Raw genomic sequence first — 7,550 nt, 5'->3', positions numbered from 1 at the left:
GACTTTATTTTTAGAGGAGTATTAGGTTCACAGCAAAATTGACTGGGAAATACAGAAAGTTACCATATACACTCTCCCCTACATATGCACAGCCCCTCCAAATGGTAACATCCCTTACCTGAGTGACACATTTATTACAATCCATGAACCTACCACAATGACACAACTTCATCACACAAAGTGCATTGATTATATTATGGTGCACTCTTGGTGGTGTACATTTTATGGGTTTTGACAAATGTATAATGACATGGGATCACCATTACAGTAGTACACAGAATAGTTTAAGTGCCCTAAAAATCTGTGCTCTGCCTATTCATCCCATCTTCTCCATTAGCCACTGGAAACCACTGAGCTTTTCACTATCTCCATAGTTTTGCCTTTTTCAGAACACCGTATAGTCAGAATGGTACAGTATTTAGTCTTTTCCGATTGGCTACTTTCACTTAGTAATATGCATTTAAGTTTCCTTTATGCCTTTTCATGGCTTGACAGCTCATTTTTGTTGTAGCACTAAATAACATTCCATTGTGTGGACATCCTACAGTTTGTTCACTTCTCACTATTGAAGGACTTGGCTGCTTCCAAGTTTTGGTTTGTAATGAATAGGCTGCTATAAATATTCAGGTGTCTGAAATTACTGTAGCAACTCCATCTTTCTTTAAATTAGTGTTAGCATGGTATATTTTTCTCCACTCACTTACTTTTAACCTATCTTTGGCTTTATATTAAAGTAGGTTTCTTGTATACAACATATACTGTGTCATGTGTGTTTGTGTTTAGTTTTCTCTGACAGTCTTTTAATTGTTGAATTTAGACCATTAACATTTGAAGTGATTGTTATTATTATTGTTATTTCAGAAACATCATTTTTATTAACAAATGAGGGCCACAATTGATAGCTTCTCAAACAGAAAAAAGACAGTCCCAAGACAACGGAGTGTAAAATTATAGCAGACAGGCTAATTAATACTCTTTGCCCTATTCCTCTTCCTCAGCACTATCCATTCTGACCTCCTCATAATCCTTATCAAGGGCAGTCATGTCCTCACAGGCTTCAGAAAATTCTCCTTCCCTCATGCCCTCACCCACATACCAATGAACAAAGGCATGCTTGGCACACATCAGGTCAAACCTGTGGTCCAGGTGAGCCCAGGCCTCAGCAATGGTTGTGGTGTTGCTCAGCATACACACATCTCGCTGTACTTTGGCCAGGTCTCCACCAGGTACCCTAGTGGGAGACTGGCAGTTAATGCCAACTTTGAAGCCAGTGAGGCACCAGTCCACCAACTGGATGGTATGCTTGGTCTTGATGGTGACAATGGCAGCACTGACATCTTTGAGAACCACACCACCATGGTACAACAGGCAATAAGCCATGTATTTATCACGTTGAGGGTCACATTTCACCATCTGGACAGCTGGCTCAAAGAATCCATTGGTGATCTCTGCTACAGTAAACTGTTTATGGTAGGTTTTCTCAGCAGAGATAACAGGAGCATATGTGGCAAGAGAGCACCAGATTGGTCTGGAATTCTGTCAGATCAGCATTTAGGGCTCTATCAAATCTGAGAGAAGCAATGATGGAGGACACACTCTGGCTAATATGGCGGTTAAGTTTAGTGTAGGTTGGTGTTCTATATAGAGGTTTCTACCACAAATGTCATAGATGGCCTCCTGGTCTACCACAATCAGAGTGCTCCAGCCGGTATGGGTAGTGAGGATAGAGTGATAGGGCTCAATTACAGCTATGGAAACCTGGGGGGCTCAGTAAATGGAGAACTCCAGCTTGGACTTCTTGCCAGAATTGACAAGAGAGATGTTCTATCAGTAGGGAGGTGAACACAGAACCAGTTACCCTCCAAAGCTGTGTCTTGTAGAAAACCAAGAAGCCCTTAAAACTGGGCTTCTGGTCAGCCGGCTTACAAAAAGTTAGTCCGAGACAGGGTCAATGATCTCCTTGCCAATGGTATAGTATCTTTGGGCATAGTTACTGGCAGCATCTTCCTATCTTTGATGAGCTTCTCAGGATGGAAGAGCTGGTGGTAGGAGCCAGTGCGAACTTCATCAATGACTGTGGGTTACATGTTTAAAAACACTACCCTGGGAATATGCTTGCCAACACTCATCTCACTGAAGGTGTTGAAAGAGTCATCTCCTTCCCCAATGGTCTTGTCACTTGGCATCTGGCCATCAGGCTGGATGTCATGTTCCAGGCAACAGAGCTCTCAGCAGGCGTTGCTGATCTGGACAGCCTGGCCAACGTGGATAGAGATACACTCATGCATGACTGAGACTTGTAGGACTCCTCAGGACTGGAGGAGGTGAGGGGATGGCAACAAGGATCTCCCACTGAGTCTGGAGGAAAAGTAGTAGAAGTAATTATTGATATAGTTGGATAGCATCTTCCATGTTTGTAATTTTCTTTTCTTTGTCCTATTCTTCTTTTCTTTTGTCCCTTCTCCACCTCTTTTTCTGTCTTCTCTGGTTTTAGTTCAATATTTTATATAATTCCACTTTCTTTCCTGAATTTGCATATTAACATGCTTGTTTCATGAAATATTTTTGGTTTCCTTAGAGTTTGAAATGCACATTTACAATGAGGCTGGGTCAAATTCAAATACATTATGTAATCTCATCAATACTGCAGGAGCCTTATAACAAAATATTCCCAATTCCTCCTTTCTGTCCCTTATAGAATTGCTGTCATTCCATATTCCAGCATTTATCCATATGCTATGATTTCGGTAGAGTTTGTTAGATTACTTGAACAAACAAACAAGTCAAGTAAGAGTAAGAAAACTAAAAGATTTTATTTCACATTCATTTATTTTCTTTTCCCCAGGCTTTCCTTTTTTAATGAAAGATAAAGTTTTATACCTTTGGAGTTTTCTCCATGAAGAAATTATTTTGCCAATTCTTTCAGTAAAGGTCTGCATTATTTTCTTTCTCTTTGAAGAGCTTCTTTTACCATTTCTTGTTGATTAGATAAGTTGTCCAAGAATTTTCTCTATTTTTTTTCTTTTGGCTTCAGAATGCATTTCTCTTTATTTGGATTTGAATGCATTTCAGTCATGTGGAATTGAATGTTTGTTTTCTTTCAACACATTAAAATTTCATTTCACTGTCTTCTGGCTTGTATGATTTCTGACAAGTCTGCTTTAATTCTTATGCTTTTTCCTTTCTAGGTAGGGTGTTTTTACTCCTATTCTGGCTTCTTTCAACAATTTTTTCTGTCTTTGGTTTTTGTACCTTAACTGTGATACACCTGATTGTAGACATTTTACTATTTATCCTGGTTGGTTCTCTGAGCTTTGTGGATTGCTAGTTTGGTGTCTGTCATTAATTTTGTCAGTTTTCAAAATTTTTATAAATTTTCAGTCATTATCACTCCAATTTTTTCTTCTGCTTTGTTATCTTTCTTCTCATTTTGGTATTCCCAATTATATATAAATTACTCTTTTGAAATGTCCCACTATTTTTAGATATTCTGCTCTGCTTTTTTTACTGTTATTATTCATCCTTCTTTCCTTTGCACTTTTTTGGGGGAGTTATTGTTGACATATCTTCAAGCTCACTTACTCTTTCCTTAACGTTATCCAGTCTACTGATGAATCCATCAAAGGTATTTATCATTTCTGTTACAGTGTTTGATTCCTAGTATTTTCTTTTTTTAAAAAAATATTTTTAATGTTTATTCATTTTTTTTGAGAGACAGAGAGACAGCCTGAGTTGGGAAGGGACATAGGGAGAGGGAGGGAGACATAGAATCCAAAGCAGGCTGCAGGCTCTCAGCTGTCAGCAGAGAGCCCAACATGGGGCTCGAATTCACGAACTGTGAGATCATGACCTAAGCTGAAGTCAGATGCTCAACTGGCTGAGCCACTCAGGTGCCCCAAATTCCTAGTATTTTATTTTTATTTTTCTTAGAGTGTCCATCCTTCTGCTTACATTACTCATATTTTCTTGTATGTTGCCTGCTTTTTTCCATTGGAGACCTTAATATATTAATCATAGTTATTTTTTTTCTTTTCAAAATTTTTAAATGTTCATTTATTTATTTTTGAGAGTGAGAGAGAGAGTGGGATCAGGGGAGGGGCAGAGAGAGAGGGAGACAGAGAATTCAAAGCAGGCTCTGTGCCATCAGTGCAGAGCCCAACAAGGGGCTCAAACCCATGGACCATGAGATTATGACCAGAGCTAATGTCAGAGGATTAACTGATTCTGCCACCCAGGTGCTCTTTTCAAATTTTTATTTAAACTGTAGTTAGTTAACATACTGTGCAATATTGGTTTCAGGAGAATTCAGTGATTCATCATTTACATATAACACCCAGTGCTCATTACAAGTGCCCTACTAATACCCATCACCCATCTAGCCCATCCCTCACCCATCTCCCCTCCATCAGGTCTCAGTTTGTTTTCTATCTTTAAGAGTCTCTTATGGTTTCTCTCCATCTTCACCCCCCCCATATGTTAATCTGTTTTATTTCTTCAATTGCACACATAATCATAGTTATTTTAATGTCCTCTGTAATAATTCCAAAATCTATACTGCATGTAAGTCCAGTTTTGATGCTCACTTTGGATCATCATCTTCATTTTCTTCTTGCTTTTTAGCATGACACTTGTTTTATTGAAAGGTGAATCTAAAATATTAGGTAATTCAGTTGGCAGTTGGGCTCTACATAAAGTTTACTGCAGCTGTATGTGCCAGGGGCTTTAGTTTCTTCTTGTGTCCTTGTTTTTGTCTCTCCTGTTGTCTTCTGGCTTTCCTAAAAACTCCTTCTTAAATAGAGGCTGAGCCCTGCAGCAATTTTAGTTATCATCCACTGTTATTATACCATGCTGTTGTTAATGTCATAGTAAAACGTGGAATAGAGAAGCATTCTATTATGTTATGATTACATTTTAGTCATAAAATGCAGATGGTCTGTGTCCCTGGGTTATTACCTTCAAAAGAGTTTTGTTGATTTTATTTCCTACCTCAGGAGAGACAGGAAGGTTAGAGAGGGCTGGAGTCAAAGAAATGCCCTTTCCCACAGATGTGATAAGTCTCTAGAAAAAAATCTTTTTTCTTGGAAAGCTGGCATTTCTTATGAAGAATGCTCTGGACATATTGCAAAATGTTTCATTTTCCCCTCCCTTCCCAGAGACATGAGGTGATTTTTGTTTTGGCTCTTTACATTAAGTTCCTTGTGAGGGTCTTAGAGATAAACCCCACAGAAGGAGACCTTCCAAAGAAGTATGACCTCAAAGAGATTCTCATTTCACTGTAGTCCGCACACAGTCTGTATCAATGTGTCAGTATTACCAGTAAGTATTCTTACCAGTTTATGGCTCCAGCAGCTTCTTTCCAGGGAAAGGGATCTCAATTCTGGTTCTGTGTACTTGCTTATTTCTCTAGATTTCAAGGTGGATGGTTGTTTTTTGACCTCTATTCTCTGATGGGCTCAAGAAAAGTCATTGATTTTCAGTTTGTATAACTTTTTTCCTACTCTAAGTATGGTAATGATGACTTCTAGCATTTTACATGTCGGAGCTGATGTTCATTTCCTCTGGATTTTTTTTTATAAAGCAATTGAATTCATTTTCCTTGAATGCCCTTGTGCTTGTTCTAGGAAGGCACCTACACAAGTTGTACTACAGGCCTCAGTGTTGGTTGTGTTTCCAATTAAGTTCCACTCTGAATACAATCACCTCTTTATAAAATGACAGACCCTTCCCTGGGACCACTAGGCTGCTAGAGTCTTCTCCCTCTTGTTTTCTGTAACCATTATTAGTGGTGGATTATATCCACTGGGGAATCACGATTTCATAGGAAGCAAATAGAATCATGTGCTTGCCTACATTTTTCATTTTAAAAGATTTTTTAAATATTTATCCATTTTTGATAGAGACAGAGTGTGAGCATGGGAGGGGCAGTGAGAGGGAGACACAGAATCAGATACAGGCTCCAGGCTCTGAGCTGTTAGCACAGAGCCTGATGCAGGGCTTAAACTTGGGAACCATGAGGTCATGACCTGAGCCAAAGTCGGATGCTTAACTGACTGAGCCACCCAGGCGCCCAATCTACTTTTTCATTTTAAAGTATTTTGTTGGCAAATACATGTTTCTTTCATAAAGTAAACAAACTTTGACTACTGTGATCCACAAATTACATATTTACTGATTATTTTAATATATAATGTTGTCACTGAAAAGCATGTTTTTAGGTATATAATAAATATTTTATAATTATCTATATTATACATATATGCATATATAGTGTATATATTCATACTTTATATTCAAAGAAATACTTGATATTAACTTAGTGATATAAAAAATGAAATTATGAAAAGAATCTTTAACTTAGCAATGTGTTTCTCATTTTGTTTTCTTTTGGTTTTGTGTTACTGAACCTGAATTGAAGTCATTTTCCTATGTTTTATGACAACACAGACAGTTGCTATGGCAAATAATTTAATGTCACAAATCTCAACACAAAATTAGAAAATCATATTACCACTAGTAAAACCTTTTGTCTATACACAAAGACCTCAGTTATTAATTCTGTCACCACTGATATTTTCTGCCACCTCAAAAAAGTTATTAAAGTTGAATTGGCCTCATAAACAATCAAAGAGATGAAGAGTACTTATAGAAGGGAAGTTGTATTTAAATACAAATAGTTTTGAAAATTGGTAATCATAGTGAACAATGCTGTCAACAAAACCGGTAAAGAGATTTATGTTACTATTTTGGATTTACTAATAGATAACTGTCAAGTACTTGAAAACAAGTGAGATGTCATGGAAATGCATTAACCACACTGCACTGACTCCATATAAGCCTTCTAAGTGAAAAAACTCCCTCAAATAGACAATCAAGGTGTCAATTTATATTTGAGTCTACCACAGTTTTAATATTCCCTGTAAGTGAACTTCATATCAACAGAGAGAGTAGAGAAAATAAAAGCATTATTCATTATTTGTGTTTGTTCTTATTAAAAAGAGTAAACCTTTCGTTTTCATATCCTGCCTGCAGGATTCCATTTTCCCTTTTTCTTTTTATCCGTTATTCCAGGTTACACATTTTTGAAATTCAGTCATGTATATATATATATTTTAAAATATAGACAAATTGCTGTGTTTTTCAATGTTTATTTATTTATTTTGAGAGAGGGAGTGAGAGAGAATGAGAATGAGCAGGTAAGGGGCAGAAAGAGAGGGAGAGAAAGAGAATCCCAAGCAAGCTCCACACTGTCAGCACAGAGTCCAACAAGGGCTAGAACTCACAAACTATGAGATCATGACCTGAGCTGAAATCAAGCATCAGATGCTTAACTGACTGAACCACTCAGGTCTCCCATGAAATACAGTCATGTATGTTCTAAATTTCAATAACAGTATTATTGGGGCCCCTGGGTGACTCAGTTGGTTAAGTGTCTAATGATCATGGATCAAGTCCTGTGTTGGGTTCCAAGCTGAGCATGGAAACTGCTTAAGATTCTCTCCCTCTCCCTCTACCACTAGTGCTCTCTCAATCTCAAAAAAACAAAAAACAAA

General features: G+C 37.6%; 1 pseudogene; it reads right to left on the bottom strand.

The window, feature by feature from the left end:
- Positions 1-966: 966 nt before the first annotated feature.
- On the bottom strand, positions 967-2,288 carry LOC122228171 (annotated as a pseudogene).
- Between the last annotated feature and the right edge of the window lie 5,262 nt (positions 2,289-7,550).

This window comes from Panthera leo, chromosome C1 (genome assembly GCF_018350215.1).
Source record: "Panthera leo isolate Ple1 chromosome C1, P.leo_Ple1_pat1.1, whole genome shotgun sequence".
Lineage (NCBI taxonomy): Eukaryota > Metazoa > Chordata > Mammalia > Carnivora > Felidae > Panthera > Panthera leo.
This window is presented reverse-complemented; position numbering and strand designations above follow the sequence as displayed.